This window comes from Chiloscyllium punctatum, chromosome 48, assembly GCF_047496795.1.
Source record: "Chiloscyllium punctatum isolate Juve2018m chromosome 48, sChiPun1.3, whole genome shotgun sequence".
In the NCBI taxonomy this organism is placed as follows: Eukaryota; Metazoa; Chordata; class Chondrichthyes; order Orectolobiformes; family Hemiscylliidae; genus Chiloscyllium; species Chiloscyllium punctatum.
This window is the reverse complement of record NC_092786.1, coordinates 32,220,568-32,243,608: the sequence shown is the minus strand read 5'-3', so window position 1 is coordinate 32,243,608 and position 23,041 is coordinate 32,220,568.

The window sequence follows — 23,041 nt, the reverse complement described above, 5'->3', positions numbered from 1 at the left end:
CAAGAGACTGAATAGCAGGACCTCTATGGCAGTAATCTCAGGTTTGCTCCCAATATTATGTGCCAGTGATTATATGCAGGAAGATTGAGAATATAAATACATCGCTGGAAAAATGGAGCAGAAGGGAGGGCTTGGATTTCTGGAGCATAGGAATCAATTCTGGAGAAGGTGGAAATTGCACACAGAGGACCGGGTACATTTTAGCAGGACTGGGAACAATGTCATCATGGGAAGACTTTCTGTAGCAAACACAGAGAATCTTGAGAAGCTTAACAGCACTTGTAGTTGTAAAACAGAGTAAAGGTTTTGAGTCTTCCTCAGAACATCTTCAATTCAGTACTCTCTAGTGTTTTCTGTGTTTGTGCCAAATTTCCAGCATTTTGCTTTTATTTGATTGGTTATAATTGATTTCTTATTTATTATTTACTGCTGCTGGGGAAAGTTTAACCTAGCTGCTTGGGGGGAATGGGAACCTGAGAGGGAATTCAGATAGAATTGTTAAAAAGCTGGTTATCAGAAGAGGAAGAGGTGTGAATGAAAGTGGAAAGCAGAAGAAGCAAATCGCGGAATCACCCAGGATCAACTTACGGAACAATCGAATAGAGTAGAGTTGCTTTTATTTGTCATTTTTACCACATATTTCTGATACAGTAAAATAAGGAGACAGTGTTCCTCCAGTACCGAAGGTGCTATATTGGCAGCACAAACTACACAATCATACACGGCATAAAGTGTATACAAAGTGTGAGATACACAAGTTATTGTATAACAGAGGATAATACACATTTTTCTAGCAGCAATACAAAAGAATTTCAGGTTGGAAAGAGTCCGATCATGCTGTCTTAAAGAGCCTGATGGTTTGGGGGAAGAAACTGTTGCACAGTCTAGCCGTGAGAGATCGAATGCTCTGATATTTTCTGCCAGATGGCGTGAGGGAGAAGGGTTTAAGTGAGGGTGTGTGGAGTCTTGCACAATGCTCTTCGCCTTCCAGAGTCAGCGTGTTGTGTAAATATCTGTAATGGAAGGAAGAGAGACCCCAATAATCTTTTCAGCTGTTCTCAATATTTGTTGTAGGGTGTAACGATGCAATTCCAGAACCAGGCAGTGATGCAGCTGCTCAGGGTGCTCTCAATGAACCCTCTGGAGAATGTATTGAGGATGGGGGGTGGGAGATGGGCTTCCCTCAGCCTGCGCAGAAAGTACAGATGCTGCTGGACTTTCTTGGCTTTGAAGCTGGTGTTGAGGGTCCAGGTGAGATTCTCTGCCAAGTATATGCCAAGAAATCTGGTGCTCTTCATGATCTCCACAGGGGAGCCATCAATGTCCAGCAGAGAGTGGTCACTCCATGCCGTCCTGAAGTCAATAACCATCTCTTTCGTCTTGTCCACGTCCAGAGACAGGTTGTTTGCTCGGCACCAGTGCATTAGCCACTGCACCTCCTCTCTGTATGCTGACTCTTCATTCCTGCTGATGAGACCCACTACAGTTATACCATCAGCGAACTTGATGATGTGAGTTGACCTGTGCATGGCTGCATTGTTGTGTGTCAGCAGTGTAAACAGCAGAGGACAGAATTAAAAGCATCCTATCTGAATTTGCATAGGATTCGCAACAAGATAGGCAAATTAATAACACGAGAAGTATAATTTAATTGCCATTACAGAGACATGGCTGCAGGGTGACCAAGACTGGGAAATGAATATTATATATTTGATGTAGGAGGAGCAGGTAAAAAGGGGGGGGAAAGTGGATATGTGCTGATAACAAGGACCAGGATGTGTGTATTTGTGAGATGTGACCTCCAATCAGAAGAATGGAATGTAAAATTTATTTGGGTTGAGCTAAGAAATAGCCTGAGGTCCACAAAAATTGGTTGAAACAGCACCTTCTTGTTGAAATGGCTTCCAAGTGACTTATCTAATACAGTAGCTGATGCATCTCTGAAGCTGGAGTGCTTCGGATTGGTCCTGCAGCTTCAAGAGCCCTTCTCTTAACACTGACTGATCATGGAACCTGTCTCCAAACCACTGAAGAATGAAGGCTGATTCCCTTGAATTTTACAAAGTTAGAGAGGTGCAGTGGGGAAAGATCATTGTCTGAAGTCCTTCTGCTGAAGTTAAATGGGAGTCTGTTCTGTTATTGGACTCTCCTGATGCCTCAAATGCACGTAAATATAATCTTGTAGAAGTAAGAAATGTCTCTAGTTTGTTTGTTGGAAACAGTCAAACTCTAATGCTTGTTTATTTCCTCAAAGTGCTACTTTACAGAACCGAACTGCATTTGTGACTGTGTGTGTGTAGATTTTTATGAATAAGGTATATTTTTGAAATTAAAAAAGGCTAGAAAAGGCCAGCTAGTGTGTCATGCCTGTTCCACATTCTAGTGTGAAGCATGATGTCTGAAATTGTCCTTATTCCCAGTTATCCTCACTATTATGCACTCTGCAAGAAGCAAACCAAAATCCAGAACAGCATGCTTCATAACTGATCTATAATGCTCCTTCCTCCACATCATTCATAGCAAGCACATAATACAACCAACTTTCATTAAACTTCAACTCATTTGAGTGAGTTTCTGGTTAAGAGTTGTTATTTTTGAGGCATGAGTCTTTTTTTAATTGTTTTCATACCTGCTATTTTCCATTCATCTTCTTTCAAATGTTTTTGTGTTTCTGGCAGTTTGTAATGCCACCTCTGATTTAGAACATGCATAGAATGCTTCTTGCAATTCGCCGCTTCTTTCTGCTTCATTAAGCACACAACTTAAACATTGTTTCAGGGAATATTTTGAATCCAGCTGTGTATTTAACCAAAATATGTAGTCAGCAGCTGCAAAGAACACCTTGACCTCAGGTACATTGGAGAGATCTCATTACACTTAATAACAATATGGGCCTAATGGTTATCAATGAGAGATTATGTCTTTCAGCAATGTTCCTCACTCCACCTCACGCTTCCAACAATTCCTTGATTGATCTCATGTTTCTATCCCAGCAGAAACTAAGAACTTTTTAAAAAAAGGGACTCGAACATTCAGCATTTAGCTGGAAGGATGTCGTGACAAAATTCCATGTTTTAAGACATTTACCATAATAAACACATCAAAATCATTGCTAACTAAATACTATTTTGTAGGCAACTTGTACCGGACAGAAATGTCACCGCTTACTTTGGGAAGGCAAGGGGGGAGGATGACACAGTCTGCAAAGGGATATAGACATAATTGATATAAGCAAGTGGGCAACATTGGCAGATGGAAGATAATGTGGAAAAGTGTGAGCTAATGCATTTTGGAAGGAGGAATAGAGGGCCTCATGTTTTTAAAATGTAGAAAGATAGCAGAAAGCTACAACACAAAGGGATTTGGGGGACATTGTGCATAAGTCCAGAAAGTTAGCATCCAAGTTCAGCATGTAATAGGGTGGGCAAATGGAATGTTGGCTTTTATTTCAAACAGAATGGAGGATGAAACTAGGGAGGTCTTGCTAAACCCATGCAAGTGGCTAATCAGACCACACTTAGAAACAGTGAATGATATTCACCTGCTTACCTAAGGAAAGACATACTTGCATTGGAGACAGTCCAGAGTTGGTTCATTAGGTTGATCCCTGGTATTGATGAGAGATTGAGTAGGTTGGGCCTGTACTCATTGAAGTTTAGAAGAATGGAAGGCAATGTTATTGAACAAGATTTTTAGCAGACTTGACTGGATAAATATGGAAAGATTGTTTCCCCTTCTGGCAGAATCTAGGACCAGAGGTCATAATCTTAGAGTAAGAGACAGTAGGACAGAGATAGCAGGGGAATTTCTTTTCCCAGTGGATAGTGGATCTGTGGATTTTTTTTACTGCAGACGGCTGGAAAGGTTGGGTCATTAAATATTTTCAAGACTCAAATAGCCAGATTTTTTTTTAATCATTAAAGGAATCAAGGTTAATGTGGAAAAAGCATGAAAGGGGATTATCAGATTAGACATGGTTTTATTTGTTTGAATGGTGATGCAAATGTGATGAGCTCAATGGTCTGCATCTGCTCGTCTGTATTAAGTTCTTACTGTCCTCATGTGGTGTTGCAATCTGAATTTATGGAATAAGTAAAAAGTTAGCAAACTGCACTCCAGAAGTAGTCATCTTGGAGTCAGTACAGTTCACATGACTCCTCCAATTTGCCCAAAATTAAAGACACAGCCCCAACAAACCATAACAATCTGACAAACATCATGCAGCTCGTGTTATCAGAATAAAACTTATGCAATTTGACACATAAAACATCAATGCACACAATTATCATTAATGCGCTTAACCTGGCAAGTTTGCAAATTCTTGAAGTCAAATTCCTAGGCTGGATGGTTCTGAATTTGTTTTGATTGGTTGCAGTCTCTATTGGCAATGGTTTAGAAGTGACTTCTTTTTTTCCCTTTCCAACGTGCGCAGTACTTAATGTTATCTCGCCCACATATTAATTTTGAATTTCCGTTCCGTGGGATTCCAGAAGATTACAACTCTATCCTTATTTTTGCTCTCACAGGCTGGGAAAACTTTCCTGGGCCTCTGCCCAGTCTGTGTCAGACTATACACAGATGTACCAATTGATCCGAATGCTGCAAGCTGGAGTGACGGTAAAGCCAAAAAAGATTAGGACTTCCTTCATACCACACATTAATCTTCATTCAGTAAAACCTCATGATGACAGAGAAGGAGAGGGTAAACCAAGTGAAAACAAGTTTGGGGTTGTGTTTCACTCAATACCATGTAGATAAAAGAGAAACAACAGAGACTCACTAATTCTGCTTCCCTCATATTTTCCTGCTTACCCACAAACAGTTGAATCTTGGGAGGATTATTCAGGACACTTGGAAATACTGATGTATGACTTTGTACTCACTTTCGACTTGGCAAGTTAAAAGTAAGTTAAATTCACTTTAGTTAATAAATTACATTTGCAATTAAGTTAGTACAGAGACAACACCACAAAATCAATACAAGGAAACAATAACATTCTCAATGTTTTTCACTAGAAGGTACCTTTTGAGCTTGATTTTTTAACTTGTTTGAGATTTCTTTTTATTTTAATACCTAAACTGTTAAACTTTCTCAGGCTTTGCAGTAATGGCAACTTCTCAAGAGAATAAACTGATATTGAAAGTCAATGTTGGCTCCATGTAAATAGGTGTCCTAGAGATTCCAGACAATGAGCCTTTGGTTTCAGTATGGCGCAAGTCTACTCAATGAGATTTTTGGTGATGACATAGCTCTCCTTGTAGGCTAGCTCTGTGTCTATGTCTGTAGCTCCCTGACAGTAATGAGCGATGTAATCCCTTGTTGTAACTTAGCCAGCCAATGACTTGATGGACGAAGGTTGACTAGAAATGCCACAAAAGGCTCTCAAAGGATGAATAAATCCTGACTGCCAGCAAGAAACCGAGCCCAGAAATTAATGATATTCTGCCTGTGATCACAAATAAATTGCTTTAGAGGTTTGGAATTCCTCTTAATTGAAAATGATGTCTAGATGATAACAGGTAGCACACTGGACAGTATCACTACACTGAGGAAAAGTCAGCACTGTTGGTGATGCCTATTGATTCATTGGCCTTCTTACCTCTGTGCATGGAGACTACCTTATTAAGAGACTCTTAGCCATCCCTCCCCTCCCATCAAGCACTGCAAACTCTGATATATTGCTAATGCTGTTGCAGTTTGGCTTGTGGTATAACATTAAAAGCCACAATGACTTGGACTTGCCATGCTAAATTGTCCGTAATGACTAGGAAAGTGCAGCCTAGGTGGATTAGCCATGTTAATGTGGGGTTACAGGGATAAACTAAAAGCCCAAAGCCTGTCACCATCTACAAGACACAAGTCCAGGGCAAAGCAGCCCACTTGATTGGCACCACATCCACAAACATCAGTTCCCTCGACCAATGATACTCAGTCACAATAGTGTGTACTATCTACAAGAAGCACTGCAGAAATTCACCAAGTTGCCTTTGACAGCACTTTCCAAAACCATGACCAGTGCCACCCAGAAGGACAAGGGCAGTAGATACATGGGAATAACAACAAGTTCCCTTCTAAGCCACTCACCCTCCTGCCTTGGGAAGATATTGCCGTCCCTTCAATGTCACTGTCAAAGTCCTGGAACACCCTCCATAACCCTCCTCCACCCTCTAAAGAAGGCAGCTCACTATCACCTTTTCAAGGGCAACTAGGAATGGGAAATAAATGCTGGCCCAGCTAATGATATTCCACGAACGCACATTCCACAAATGAATTTAAAAATAGTCACTAGCACAGTGGCCCACGTCCTAGTTTAAGGCTATAGTTGTGGTTATGGCAGGTGACATAACTCAACCATAAACTATTTGGTCAGGCTTAGGTCTCTAAACCATTTCTGCTCAGAGATGTTGAAGTATGAGAAATGCCCATTGAAGACTACTATCAATGTACCTCCTGTACACTGCCTTCCTTCTCCCTCTTCACTCAGTTAGTTCCAGTTTTCTATTGTCTTCAATTGCTCTCCTCTTCCAGCTCCAGCCCCAAAAACAGATTGACTGCCTTGACAAGAATAAACTTCCAAAGGGGACAAAGACACATTTGCACCTGCATAATTTCTTATTCTAGATGCATGTTTTATTGAGATATGTCTCTTGATTAAACTTGAAAATACAAGCCATAAGTATTAAGTTTGCCTGGAGCAGTGTTTTGTAGAGGAATAAGATAGTGATATTTTCTGGGTCTGCAGATTGGAAGAAGCAAAAATGGCCCTTAGTAGAGTGATATCTCTGCTTGTTGGATATGGGAGTTTAGAGAGAGTGTCCGTGTTACTGAGGATTATATCTGCCTTCCTATCGGAAAGATGTTGTGAAACTTGAAAGGGTTCAGAAAAGATTTACAAGGATGTTGCCACGGTTGGAGGATTTGAGTTATAGGGAGAGGCAGAATAGGCTAGGGCTATTTTCAATATCTCTAATGATAAGAAAGTTAGCATGAAGGCACTTTACCTGAATGCTCGTGGCATTCGTAACAAAGCAGATGAACTAATGGCACAAATCATCATGAATGATTATGATGTGGTAGGCATCACAGAGACATGGTTGCAGGGGGTTCAGGACTGGCAGTTAAACATCCAAGGATTTTCAACTTATCGAAAAGACAGAGAGGCGGGCAGAGGGGGCAGGGTTGCCTTGTTAGTTAAGAACAAAATTAAATCTATGGCACTGAATGACATAGGGTCGGATGATGTGGAGTCTGTGTGGGTGGAATTGAGGAACCACAAAGGCAAAAAAACCACAATGGGAGTTATGTACAGACCTCCTAACAGTGGTCAGGACCAGGGGCGCAACATGTACCGGGAAATAGAGAAGGCATGTCAGAAAGGCAAGGTCACGGTGATCATGGGAGACTTCAATATGCAGGTGGACTGGGTAAATAATGTTGCCAATGGATCCAAAGAAAGGGAATTCATGGAATGCTTACAGGATGGCTTTTTGGAACAGCTTGTCATGGAGCCCACAAGGGAGCAGGCTATTCTGGACCTAGTGCTATGTAATGAACCAGACTTTATAAAACATCTTAAAGTAAGGGAACACTTAGGAAGCAGCGATCATAATATGGTAGAGTTCAGTCTGCAGTTTGAAAGAGAGAAGGCAAAATCGGATGTAATGGTGTTACAGTTAAATAAAGATAATTATGAGGGCATGAGAGAGGAACTGACGAAAATCGACTGGAAGCAGAGCCTGGCGAGGAAGGCAGTAGAGCAAAAATGGCAGAAGTTTGTGGGTATAATTGAGGACGCTGTACAGAGGTTCATCCCCAAGAAAAGAAAGATTATCCGGGGAGGGATTAGACAGCCATGGCTGACAAAGGAAGTCAGGAAATATATTAAAGAAAAAGAGAGATCCTATAAAGTAGCCAAGAGCACTGGGAAATCAGAAGATTGGGAAGGCTACAAAAACAGAGGATAACAAAGAGAGAAATAAGGAAGGAGAGGATCAAATATGAAGGTAGGCTAGCCAGTAATATTAGAAATGATAGTAAAAGTTTCTTTCAATACATAAGAAACAAGCGACAGGCAAAAGTAGACATTGGGCCACTTCAAACTGATGTTGGAAGGCTAGTGATGGGAGATAAGGAAATAGCTGGAGAACTTAATAAGTACTTTGCGTCAGTCTTCACAGTGGAAGACATGGGTAATATCCCAACAACTAAAGGGAGTCAGGGGGCTGAGTTGAGTATGGTTGCCATTACAAAAGAGAAAGTGCTAGAAAAGCTAAAAGGTCTTAAAATTCATAAAACTCCTGGCCCCGATGGGCTACATCCTAGAGTTCTGAGGGAGGTGGCTGAGGAAATAGCGGAAGCGTTGGTTGAGATCTTTCAAAAGTCACTGGAGTCAGGGAAAGTCCCGGATGATTGGAAGATCACTGTTGTAACCGCCCTTGTTCAAGAAAGGATCAAGCCAAAGGATGGAAAATTATAGGCCAATTAGCCTAACCTCGGTTGTTGGTAAAATTCTAGAATCCATCATTAAGGATGAAGTTTCTAAATTCTTGGAAGAGCAGGGTCAGATTAGAACAAGTCAACATGGATTTAGTAAGGGGAGGTTGTGCCTGACAAACCTGTTGGAATTCTTTGAAGAGGTGACAAGTAGGTTAGACCAGGGAAACCCAGTGGATGTGGTCTATCTAGACTTCCAAAAGGCCTTTGATAAGGTGCCACACGGGAGGCTGTTGAGCAAGGTGAGGGCCCATGGTGTTTGAGGTGAGTTACTGGTATGGATTGAGGAATGGCTGTCTGACAGAAGGCAGAGAGCTGGGATGAAAGGTTCTTTTTTGGAATGGCAGCCGGTGACAAGTGGTGTCCCGCAGGGTTCAGTGTTGGGGCCGCAGCTGTTCACATTACATATTAATGATCTGGATGAAGGGACTGGGAGCATTCTAGCGAAGTTTGCTGATGATACGAAGTTAGGTGGACAGGCAGGTAGTACTGAGGAAGTGGGGAGGCTGCAGAAGGATCTAGACAGTTTGGGAGAGTGGTCCAGGAAATGGCTGATGGAATTCAATGTAAGCAAATGCGAGGTCTTTCACTTTGGAAAAAAGAATACAAGCATGGACTACTTTCTAAACAGTGAGAAAATTCATAAAGCCAAAGTACAAAGGGAGTGCTAGTCGAGGATTCTCTAAAGGTAAACATGCAGGTTGAGTCTGTGATTAAAAAAGCAAATGCAATGTTGACATTTATCTCAAGAGAGTTGGAATATAAAAGCACCGTTGTGCTACTGAGACTTTATAAAGCTCTGGTTAGGCCCCACTTGGAGTATTCTGTCCAGTTTTGGTCCCCACACCTCAGGAGGGACATACTGGCACTGGAGCATGTCCAGCGGAGATTCATAAGGATGATCCCTGGAATGGTAGGTCTAACATATGAGGAACGGCTGAGGATCCTGGGATTGTATTAATTAGAGCTTAGAAGATTAAGAGAAGATCTAATAGAAACTTACAAGATAATACATGGCTTGGAAAGGGTGGACGCTAGGAAATTGTTTCCGTTAGGCAAGGAGATAGGACCCGTGGACACAGACTTAGAATTAGAGGGGGTAAATTCAGAACAGAAATGCGGAGACATTTCTTCAGCCAGAGAGTGGTGGGCCTGTGGAATTCATTGCCGCAAAGTGCAGTGGAGGCCGGGACGCTAAATGTCTTCAAGGCAGAGATTGATAAATTCTTGATGTCACAAGGAACTAAGGGCTATGTGGAGAATGCGGGTAAGTGGAGTTGAAATGCCCATCAGCTATGATTGAATGGCGGAGTGGACTCGATGGGCCGAATGGCCTTACTTTCACTCCTATGTCTTATGGTCTTATGGTTTTCCCTGCAGCGTTGGAGCCTGAGGGGTGACCTTAAAAAAGTTTTACAAAATTATGAGGGGCATGGATAGGATAAATAGACAAAGTCTTTTCCCTGGGGTGGGTGAGTCCAGAACTGGAGGGCATAGGTTTAGGGTGAGAGGGGAAAGATATAAAAGAGACCTAAGAGGCAAATTTTTCACACAGAGGGTGGTGTGTGTGTGGAATGGACTGCCAGAGGAAGTGGTGGAGGCTGGTACAATTGCAACATTTAAAAGACATCTGGATGGGTATACAAATAGGAAGGGTTTGGAGGGATATGGGACTAGATTGGGTTGGGATATCTGGTGGGTATGGACGAGTTGGACCGAAGGGTCTGGTTCCATGCGGTACATCTCTATGACTTTATGACTCTCAGTCGGAATTCACCAGTATAAAATAGAGCCAGTAAAATTGCAGAGTCTAAATAGAAGTGTAACTGTAACTAATCTGCATAAATGAGGTGCACCTTTAGAATAGAGCTCTGACCCCATGAATCACTGAGCAAATTAATCACAATGCAAATCAGAGATTGGGTTAGTCCAATTTTACTGAGGAATCCTGCAACCAGCATAGGGGTATTATTTATATATCTTAATGAACTTGTTGAATTGCTTCATAATGCACCCTGGGCTTCTACAAAGCAGCTTGTTTGAATATGGTTGGCAGCGTCCTTCCAGTGTGGAATGGGTGTTTTCACACTACTCAGCGTACTAGACCCCCAACCATTAGTTTTATTCCTGAAAAACATATATAGTGCAATTGAATTTCTTGACCCTTATGTTTCTAATTCTCTTTTTAATAATAAAAATTATGTTATTGCATTTTTAAAACACATTGGAATGATTAAGTGAAAAGCAAGAATTTACAATACAGAATGCTTATGGAATTCAGTCCTTACACAGGGTTGAATGAAAATTATACCATCTGATAAGATTGTTGATAAAATTACTTCATTCACATTTTAACCAGAGCTTGGAAGGAACATGCTTTAGTGACTGTTCTTAGTGTATGTTTTTGCAGAATTGAATCCATTGGACTCAATTTTAATTAAACCAACATTCTTTTTGCAAATGGTACTCGCATGTCAGTGAATACTGATAATGGTCTATCTGTCATAATTATGATTAGCATCTCTCATAAGATAATTCTTTGTTTGGTCTTGTTCAAACATGCATTGGGCACTTTCTGATTGTCAAAAACAACTTCGAAAATGGTTGTCAAATTTTAATCTCTGTTTATTGTCAATTAACATTCCAGCCACTTCAGAATGAAACAAATATTATTTTAAAATTCATAAGCTCTTCAGGCTTTCAGTAAAGATCTCGCATGAACAAGCAACAAACAGTCGTATCCTATACGCTTGGAAAGATGCAAATGTGCAGTTTTTTCAGAATTCGTAGCCCATTTGAACTTGTCATCATCGTGACAGGAGCACCTGAACTGCTTCTAATTGGGGTGCATAGTAAGATACAAAACTGCAGTAAGACTGGTACCCTGTCTCTTCAGCTATGAGACAGATGATTCGAGACTGTCGATTAAGATATTGAAAGATGCTTGTTCCTCCAGTATCATTTTTGGCACGAATAATACCCTGTCGAGGTCAAGACTGAAGGAGTGTTGAGAGACTCTCTGCAGACAAATATGCTTTTAATTTTTAATACTTTTTCTTTTTGTACAATGCCTAAGGGTAATAATTAGAAGAAATCAGATGACCCAAGTTCCACATTTATTCCCTTCAATACAGAAACCGATATCTTCTTTTCCACAGTTACTGGAGAAATTGGGTTTCCACCACAAAGCCACATGAGTTTATTAATAAGACATAAGACAGGCTTCTGCATTCTTTCACATAAAGGTAGATCAGGATTCACTCTCCAGGGGTTTAAGGGGATACAAATTAATTTAGTCCTCTCTTTGGATGGCTTTGGTTAAATTTGGCCAAACTGTCTCCACTACAGAATTAATAAATATGGCTTTACCGACAACATAAAGCTCCATACTAGACTCAGGACATGTGCATTGGATTTAACCTAGTCTCTATTTCCAAACTAGATTATTTTTTACACTCAAAGGTTAAGTGATGTCCACTTTAATCTACTTCCACGCCACTTGAAATTATCTAGTGATGGCGATGGGCTCCGAGACACAATTGCATTGCCAGGTACCACATAGGGAGAAGGTACACTGAGATGTCAGTGTAGACTGTGCAGTAACTGACAGGAGGAGCTTTTCGAATACAACTGGGAAATTTATAATTGTCCAAAAATAGTAAAACCCAGCCTAGAAATGACAAGATAGATATTCAGACAGCGTAATTGATATGTGGAACTTGTTCAAGGAGCAACTATTGAGTGTCCTTGATAAGTACGTACCTATCAGGCAGGGAGGAAAGGGTCGTGTGAGGGAGCCGTGGTTTAATAAAGAGTTGGAATCCCTTGTTAAACGGAAGAGGGCGGCCTTTGTAAAGATGAGGCGTGAAGGTTCAATAGGGGCAATTGAGAGTTATAAGGTAGCCCGGAAGGACCTGAAGAGAGAGCTAAGAGCAGCAAGGAGGGGACATGAAAGGTCCTTAGTTGGTAGGATTAGGGAAAGCCCTAAGGCTTTCTATAGGTATGTTAGGAATAAAAGAATGACTAGGGAAGGAATAGGTCCAATCAAGGATAGTAATGGGAAGTTGCGTGTGGAGGCTGAAGAGATTGGGGAGGCGCTGAATGAATACTTTTCGTCAGTATTCACTCAGGAACAGGACATTGTTGTCGATATAAATACTGAGGCACGAATAAGTAGAATGGATGGCTTTGAGATATGTAGAGAAGAGGTGTTGGAAATTCTGGCAAGGGTGAAAATAGATAAGTCCCCTGGGCCTGATGGTATTTATCCTAGGATTCTCTGGGAAGCAAGGGAGGAGATTGCAGAGCCATTGGCCTTGATTTTTGTGTCCTCTTTGTCGACAGGAGTAGTGCCAGAGGACTGGAGGCTAGCAAACGTGGTTCCCTTGTTCAAGAAGGGGAGTAGGGATAATCCGAGTAACTATTGGCCAGTGAGTCTCACTTCTGTTGTGGGCAAAGTCTTCGAGAGAATTGTAAGGGATAGGATTTATGCACATCTGGATAAGAGTGATGTGATCAAGGATAGTCAGCATGGTTTTGTGAAGGGCAGGTCGTGCCTCACAAACCTTATTGAATTCTTTGAGAAGGTGACTAAGGAGGTAGATGAGGGGAAAGCGGTAGATGTGGTATATATGGATTTTAGTAAGGCGTTTGATAAGGTCCCCCATGGTAGGCTACTGCAGAAAATACAGAGATATGGCATTGAGGGTGAGTTGGAGGTTTGGATTAGGAATTGGCTCTCTGGAAGAAGACAGAGGGTGGTAGTTGATGGCAAAGGTTCATCTTGGAGTGCTGTCACTAGCGGTGTTCCGCAAGGATCTGTTTTGGGACCATTGCTGTTTGTCATTTTTATAAATGACCTGGAGGAAGGGTTAGAAGGTTGGGTGAGCAAGTTTGCGGATGATACGAAAGTCGGAGGAGTTGTAGACAGTGAGGAAGGATATGGCAGGTTACAGCGGGATATAGAGAAGCTGCAGAGCTGGGCAGAAAGGTGGCAAATGGAGTTCAATGTAGCTAAGTGTGAAGTGATTCACTTTGGTAAGAGTAATAAAAAGATGGATTACTGGGCTAATGGTAGACTACTTGGTAGTGTGGAAGAGCAGAGGGATCTTGGTGTCCATGTACACAGATCTCTGAAAGTTGCCACCCAGGTAAATAGTGCAGTGAAGAAGGCATATGGCGTACTGGCTTTTATTGGTAGAGGAATTGAGTTCCGGAGTCCTGAGGTCATGCTGCAGTTGTATAAGACTCTGGTGCGGCCGCATCTGGAATATTGTGTGCAGTTTTGGTCGCCATACTATAGGAAGGATGTGGAGGCACTGGAACGGGTGCAGAGGAAGTTTACCAGGATGTTGCCTGGTATGGTAGGAAAATCCTATGAGGAAAGGCTGAGGCACTTGGGGTTGTTTTCATTGGAGAAAAGAAGGTTTAGGGGTGATTTGATAGAGGTGTACAAGATGATTAGGGGGTTAGATCGGGTTGACAGTGAGAACCTTTTTCCACGTATGGAGTCAGCTATTACAAGGGGGCATAGCTTTAAATTAAGGGGGGGTAGATATAGGACTGATGTTAGGGGTAGGTTCTTCACTCAGCGAGTCGTAAGTTCATGGAATGCCCTGCCAGTAGCAGTAGTGGACTCTCCCTCTTTATGGGTATTTAAGCGGGCATTGGATAGGTATATGCAGGATAGTGGCTTAGTGTAGGTTAGGGGTGCTTTGATCGGCGCAACATCGAGGGCCGAAGGGCCTGTACTGCGCTGTAATGTTCTATGTTCTATGTTCTATGTTCTATGATACACCACTGGAGAAGTCAGGACTAGAACCTTGGGCCTCCTTTGGGAAAGGAGAAAGTGAGGACTGCAGATGCTGGAGATCAGAGCTGAAAATGTGTTGCTGGAAAAGCGCAGCAGGTCAGGCAGCATCCAAGGAGCAGGAGAATCGACGTTTCGGGCATGAGCCTAAAGAAGGGCTCATGCCCGAAATGTCGATTCTCCTGCTCCTTGGATGCTGCCTGACCTGCTGCGCTTTTCCAGCAGCACATTTTCAGCTCCTCCTTTGGGAAAGCCTACCGTGCTTGTGTTTTTGATCATTGACTATCTTACTTGGTTTCTGATTGGCATATTATGACACATCTCTGGAGCACACGAGAATTGAACCCAGGCTCGACAGGTAACATATGCCAACCTCCGCTGGAGTATCGTTTTCAATCGTTCCAGGTTTTAGGAAGAAAGTCACAATGTTGGGGAGGCTTCAGAGAAGATTCATTTAGAAATGAGTAAACAGAGAGACTAGGGAAATCAGCATTTCCCTGCTCAGAGGAAAGAAAATGTAGAAGGATTTTGATCGGAGAATGCAGAGAGCAAACAGACAGAATATTTTCAATGATTGGGCTGATTACAAGAATTGCATTTCCTTGGCATGCATGAGTAGCTGGCTGGACTTTCTCCCTGTGTTTATGAGTGGAACCCAATCAAATAGCTCTGAGTGTTGCCAGCCTAGTCAGAGGGCTGGCATCTTAGCAGTGCCATTAGGAGCAGTGGTGAATGCTGAAGCAGACTGGGTACCAGCTGCCTGCAATAGATAAGGGAAAAGGGAAAATATTTAGGGGTAGGGTGCCCAGCACTGAACTGAAAATGGCTGGGGGCTCAAGTGTTGTCTTCCTTGTCTGCAGCCCACATTTTGCTTGAAAGTCCTTCCCCTAGTTGTGCTATGTCTCACAGCAAATGTGTGATATATCTATAACAGGAAGGACATCACCACCATAAGTTGACATATGATCTCATAGTATTAACACTCACAGCTTCCAGTGAGGGGGAGCATGGTGGCTCAGTGGTTAGCACTGCTATCTCACAGCGTCAGGGACCCAGGTTTGATTCCAGCCTCAGGTGACTGTCTGTGTGGATTTTGCACATTCTCCCTGTGTCTGTGTGGGTTTCCTCCCACAGGCCAAAGATGTCCAGGTTAGATGGATTGGTCTTGGGAAATGCAGGGATTACAGGGTTTGGGTGGGTGATGGGTCTGGATGGGATGCTCTTAGGGGGTCACTGTGTACCTGATGGGCTGAATGGCCTGTTTTCACTCTGTAGGGATTCTATGATTCCATCTTACTGAGCTCTGTCTTCTTGCAGCATGGCATGCTGGGGGGAAGGGTCATACGACAGCACATTTAGTTTGGTTACATAAAACCAAAATAGTATGGATGCTAGAAATCCAAAACAAGCACAGAGAATGTGGAGAAACTCAGCAGATCTGGCAGTATCCTAGAGAGAGAAACAGAGTGAATATTTTGAGCCCAGAATGGCACTTCTTCAGAACTGAAAGGAGCTGGATTTCTTTTAATATGCTGTTGGCAGAATAAGTGGAACAGATTAGGTGGGAGCTCAGAAGAAAAGACAAAGGGAGAGACAATGATATTAAGGGATATACAGAAATATAAAATGGGTCTCAATAAAGCTGTGAAAATGAAAAATGGGTTCACTCCACTGAAAGCAAAGTCAACAAGATACAAGTAAGACATGACAGAAGGCAGGTGAGGGATGCAAGAAAAATGGAGGATAGAGATGATACTCTGAATTCGTGGAACTCAATATTGAGTTATTATATTAATTTCTCTTTGACTTTCCAAAGTTGAGCCTAATGCAGAACTGTTTACTTTGTTCACTCATAAAGTTCTCCCGGTATGGTGGCACAGTGGTTAGCACTGCTGCCTCGTAGCGCCAGAGACCCAGGTTCAATTCCCACCTTGGGCAACTGTCTGTGTGGAGCTTGCACGTTCTCCCCGTGTCTCCCCCGTGGGTTTGCTCCAGTTTCCTCCTGCAATCCAAAAATGTCTAGGTTAGGTGAATTGGCCATGCTGAATTACCCATAGTGTTAGGTGCATTAGTCAGGAGTAAATAGGTGAATTAGCCAGGCTAAATAGCCTGTAGTGTTAGCTGAAGGGGTAAATGTAGGGGAATGGGTCTGGGTGGGTTGTGCTTCAGCGGATTGATGTGGGCTTGTTGGGCCGAAGGGCCTGTTTCCACACTGTAAGTAATCTAATCTAAGAAAAACCCATTTCTCTTCAGATGTCTTTTTCTCATATTATGTTTTAAATGTGAGAAATGATGACAGAAATAAGAGTTAATCATTAACCTATTCACGCACAGAAAACCCAGATGCCACTATTTCAAATACAAAAATTCAAACTTAAAAATAAATAATACTGAAAGATATAAATATCACACTATACTGGCTGTTTGCCAGCATGAAAATAATGCAAGTATCCTAATTCTTCACTGACCGTTCATTAGCTAATCCTCTGTCCATGTTAATATATATTATGTGCATGTATTTAATGCATTAATTTTTTATATGGCTGCTTTTTGAATGTCTTGAAAATCTAAGTATACCAGCCAAAATTTATTGTTTCAGGGTTTCAGAGTTGTGTAAATCCTGGATGCACAAAACCAACTTTCAAAGTCACAATCCTCCCTTCAGGGGTATAGGGTGGTGGGGGAAAGGGGTTGGAATGGATCATTTGACAGGCCTGGAAACCTAGGAAGGGTCTCATGATAAGCTGGTCAGAAAGGCTGCTTGGGGATCCCAGCACTGAGGTTAAAATTTGAAAATAAAGATGAAGATCAAAAACATCACTCCTGTTCACACCTCCTCACTCTCTACTCTCCATCCATGCTAAACAAACACTCCACACTCACCTCCATACTCCCCCCTATAATACCTCAGGCTTATCTACCCACATCTATAACCCCCTCATTCCCCTCATAGCAACCTATGCCTATGTTCCATTTGCTCCCAGTCACCTCCATGGCCCTTTATAATCAGCATGACACCTAAGTGTCGAATCATATCTCCCATTCATCACTTTGAGTCCATCCCTCATTATCGAGTATGGATATTAATCAGGAAGCATCATGACAAAGAGTAAAATTATCAATCCACTGATTATGTCACAACTGAAACAGCGCACTCTCATTGATACAAACCAAACATCTAATACAGGTTATGTGCTTCAATAGATCCCTTACAAAAACAAGGATTTCACTCTAATATTCAATAAATTTAGTTAGCAAACATTTTATTGAAGTGCTTAATGTCCTTTGTCAACAAACATTTTGATTCAATAAGCATTGTCCATCAATAGGCATCCCATTGTGAAAATTATATTTTGGGATATCAGTCATGCAGCACAAATCCTATAATGGTTTGATATGGATAGGTGCTCTAAAATAACTCACACTTATTGAAACTGCATATTTTTTGATGGTAAAATTTGTCAACAGCTTAGCAAATCCCAATACACCTCTTTACATGCAAGCATACTTTTTCACAATGCCAAAGAGTCCCTTTCTTCTATCAAAGGTGTTCTAGGGTCAGATCCTAAAGGATACAGTACTTCCTCAAAAGGGAAGAAAGGTGAAACATCCGCCAGCCCTCACAGCCTTCTCAATCCTCACACACTATCCCACGCACCTCCAAGCCCATCCGTGTAACCTCATGCCCTCTACCTATCCCTCATGGGGGGGTTTGTTTAGCTCAGTTGGTTGGATAGTTGGTTTACAAAGCAGTGTGATGCTAATAGTCTGGGTTCAATTCCTGTACCTGTGGAAGTTACCATAAAGGACTCTCCTTCTCACTCTCTCCTCTCAACTGAGGGATGGTGGCCCTCAGGTTAAATCAACACCAGTTGGCCCTGTCTAATGAGAAAACTGGCCTTTCATTTGGTAAGACTATGGCGACACAATATAATACCATCCCTCATGGCCTCTCATGCCATTATGCAAATTTAATACCTACTTCTACCTATCATCCTTTCCCCTTTCAGCCATCAAACTGATTAATTGAAAGTGTTAGTTGAGTACAATTCCAATAACACTCAAGAAACTGATTGACTGGTTAGCAAGGTTAGATTTCATGGAATACAGAGAGGACTAACAGTCTGGATACAGAACTGGTGCAGAAAATGGGGGAGACACGAAATGAGTATTTTGCATCAGTATTTACTGTGGAAAGGGATATGGAAGATATAGACTGTAGGGAAATAGATGGTGACATCTTGCAAAATGTCCAGATTACAGAGGAGGGAGTGCTGGATGTCTTGAAATGGGTAAAGGTGAATAAATCCCCAGGACCTGATCAGGTGTACCCGAGAACTCTGTGGGAAGCTAGAGAAGTGATTGCTGAGTCTCTTGCTGAGATATTTGTATCATCGATAGTCACAGGTGAGGTGCTAGAAGACTGGAGGTTGGCAAACGTGGTGCCACTGTTTAAGAAGGATGGTAAATACAGACCGGTGAGCCTGACCTCAGTGGTGGGCAAGTTGTTGGAGGGAATCCTGAGTGACAGGATGTACATGTATTTGGAAAGGCAAGGACTGATTAGGGATACTCAACATGGCTTTGTGCGTGGGAAATCATGTCTCACAAACTTGATTGAATGTTTTGAAGAAGTAACAAAGAAGATTGATGAGGGCAGAGCAGTCGATGTGACCTATTTGGACTTCAGTAAGGTGTGCAACAAGGTTCCCCATGGGACACTGATTAGCAAGGTTAGGTCTCTTGGAATATAGGGAGAACTAGCCATTTGGATACGGAACTGGCTCAAAGTTGAAAACAGAGGGTGCTGGTGGAGGGTTGTTTTTCAGACTGGAGGCCTGTGACCAGTGGAGTGCCACAAGGATTGGTGCTGGGTCCTCTACTTTTTGTCATTTACATAAATGATTTGGATGCGAGCATAAGAGGTACAGCTAATAAGTTTGCAGATGACACCAAAATTGGAGGTGTAGTGGACAGCAAAGAGGATTACCTCAGATTACAACAGGATCTGGACCAGATGGGCCAATGGGCTGAGAAGTGCCAGATGGAGTTTAATTCAGATAAATGCGACGTGCTGCATTTTGGGAAAGCAAATCTTAGCAGGACTTATACACTTAATGGTAAGGTCCGAGGGAGTGTTGCTGAACAAAGAGACCTTGGAGTGCAGGTTCATAGCTCCTTGAAAGTGGAGTCGCAGATAGCTAAGATCGTGAAGAAGCCATTTGGTATGCTTTCCTTTATTGGTCAGTGTATTGAGTACAGGGATTGGGAGGTCATGTTACGGCTGTACAGGACATTGATTAGGCCACTGTTGTAATATTGCGTGCAATTCTGGTCTTCTTCCTATCAGAAAGATGTTGTGAAACTTGAAAGGGTTCAGAAATGATTTACAAGGATGTTGCCAGGGTTGGAGGATTTGAGCTATAGGGAGAGGCTGAATAGGCTGGGGCTGTTTTCCTTGGAGCATCAGAGACCAAGGGGATGACCTTATAGAGGTTTACAAAATTATGAGGGGCATGGATAGGATAAATAGTCAGTCTTTTCCCTGGGATCGTGGAGTCAAGAACTAGAGGCCATAGGTTTAGGGTGAGAGGGGAAAGATATAAAAGAGACCTAGGGGACAACTTTTTCACACAGATGGTGGTACATGTATGGAATGAGCTGCCAGAGGACGTGGTGGAGGCTGGTACAATTGCAACATTTAAGAGGCATTTGAATGGGTATATGAATAGGAAGGGGGTGTAGGTTTGCTTGCTGAGCTGACTTACCCTATCCATGCCAGGGAATTCCTAGAGGCCTGGCACTCTAACCACAACGCCATAAACAAACACATAGATCTAGATACCATCTATAAACCCCTCAGAAGACAAATAGGAAATGACATCACCACAAACCCCAGGAACCCCATCCAGGACAAACATATAAATAGAAAACACCAGACAACAGCTTCGCTTCACTTGGATGTCGCCACTGATGATGTTACCTAGCCAGGGAATGAAACGTCTGGATATCAAACCTACAGCTCAGCGAGCAAACCTACACCCTAAACCTCAACCTGAGCTACAAACCTTCACAAACCTTGCATGAATAGGAAGGGTTTGGAGGGATATGGACTAGATGCTGGCAGGTGGGACTAGGTTTGATTGGGATATCTGGTGGGCATGGATGGGTTGGACTGAAGGGTCTGTTTCCATGCTGTACACCTCTATGTCTATGACTCTATGACAGAGGGTGGTGGTGGAGGGTTGTGTTTCAGACTGGAGGCTTGTGACCAGCGGTCTGCCACAAGGATCGGTTCTGGGTCCACTGCTTTTCATCATTTATATAAATTATTTGGATGTGAACATAGGAGGTATAGTTAGTAAGCTTGTAGATGACACCAAAATTGAGGTGTAGTGGACAGCAAAGAAAGTTACCTCAGATTACAAAGGGTTCTTGATCAGATGGGCCAATGGTCTGAGGAGTGGCAGTTGGAGTTTAAATTAGATAAATGTGAGTTTCTGCATTTTGGAAAAGCAAATCAGAGCAGGACTTATTCACTTAATCGTAAGGTCCTGGAGAGTGTTGCTGAACAAAGAGACCTTGGAGTGCAGGTTCATAGTTCCTTGAAAGTAGAGTCGTTGGTAGATAAGATAGTGAAGAAGGCATTGGGTATGCTTTCCTTTATTGGTCAGAGCATTTAGTATAGAAGTTGGGACATCATGTTATGGCTGTACAAGACAGTGCTTAGGCCACTTTTGGAATATTGTGTGCAAATCTGGCCTCCCTCCTATCAGAAGGACGTTGTGAAAAGATTTACAAGATGTTGCCAGGGTTGGAGGATTTGATCAATAGGGCTAGGGCTGAATAGGCTAGGGCTGTTTTCCCTGGAGCATCGGAGGTTGAGGGGGGACCTTATAGAGGGGCATGGATAGGGTAAGTAGGCAAGACCTTTTCCCTTGGGTGGGGGAGTCCAAAACTAGAGGGTGTAGGTTTAAGATGAGAGGGGAAAGATATAAAAGCCACCTGAGGGGTATCTTTTTCACACAGAGGGTGGTGCATGTTTGGAATGGGAATGAGCTGCCAGAGAAAGTGGTGAAGGCTGGTAAAATTACAGCATTTAAAAGGCATCTGGATGGGTATATGAATCAGAAGAGTTCAGAGGGATATGGGCCAAGTGCTGCCAAATAGGACTATATTAGGTTTGGATATCTGGTCAGCATGGACGAGTTGGACCAAAGGGTCTGTTTCTGTGTTGTACATCTCTATGACTCTATGACTAAACTTCATACAATCCAGGACAAAGCAGCTGGTTTGATTGGTTCCCTATCTAAAATCTACCATATTTCATTCCCTCCACAATTGGAGCACAGTGACAGCAGTGTGGACCATCTACAACATACAGTAGGACAACCCACAAAATCTCTTTAGTTTGTATCGACCAAATCCATGATTTCTAAAACCTGGAAGGATCAGGTGCATGGGAATACCATCATCTGCAAGTTCGTCTGCGAGTCACTCACCATTCTTAATCGGAATTATATCCATTATGTTCATTGCTTCAAACTCCTGGAGTTTATAATTCAAGGACTTTAATTATTCAAGTTTGCAGATTAGTACAAGCTTATCTTGGGTAATTAGGGATGAACAATAAATGATGGCTTAGCCAGTGTGCCCACATCTCAAATATGAAAAATTCACAAGTATCCATGCAAGTAAGGGGAAAATAAAGTTCTGTTACATAAATTGTTAAATTGCAGCCTATTCTCCATTGAGAAAAGCACTGTAATTCACAAATAAGCATTTTAGCACATTGAGATATTTCTTGAAATATTGAAGTTCATTGGCACTTGACAGTTCTTGACAACTTAGTCAGTTCCAACGGATTTATGCACCATTTACATATAACTATTTGCGCAGTTAACAATTAGGAGAAAGTGAGGACTGCAGATGCTGTAGATCAGAGTTGAAGAGTGTGGTGCTTGAAAAGCACAGCTGGTCAGACAGCATCTGAGGAACAGGACAGTCAAAGTTTCGAGGATTCCCGATGAAGAGCTTATGCTCAAAACATCGACTCTCCTGCTCCTCAGATACTGCCTGACCAGCTGTGCTTTTCCAGCAATACACTCTTGGACTGCATAGGTGACAATCCCAGTGACACTTGGTTACTCCCCTAAGGATTTGTGACTAAATTCTGCAACCAATACTAATGGCCAATCACTCATAAAGGATTTTGATGTCCACCCCGAAAGTTTCATTGGACCATATCCACAGTGGATCCTTATTTTTAGATTAGATTCCCTACAGTATGAAAACAGGCCCTATGGCCCAACAAGTCCACACCAACCCTAATGCAGCCAACACTACAGGCAATTTAGCATACCCAATTCATCTGGCCTGCACGAGGAAACCCATACAGACACAGGGAGAATGTGCAAATTCCACACAGACAGTCACCCGAAGCTGGAATCGAACTTGGGACCCTGGTGCTGTGAGGCAGCAGTACTAACCACTAAGCCACCGTGCTGCTCCTAAGATATAACCTGGTTACTCTTAATAAAATAATGCACTGAGAGCAAACCTGCTCTTACCTAGTCTAATCTTTATTCTCTAGGTTACAGACATCAGAGTTTCCAAAATTTTGGATCCGTGGAGGTAGATAGTCATTTAAATAAAAGTCCGACTACATCTTGGCATACATGTGAAATATGGTCCTGCTGAATCATGCTTCTGTGAAACTGAGGGATGCTGGGACCTGG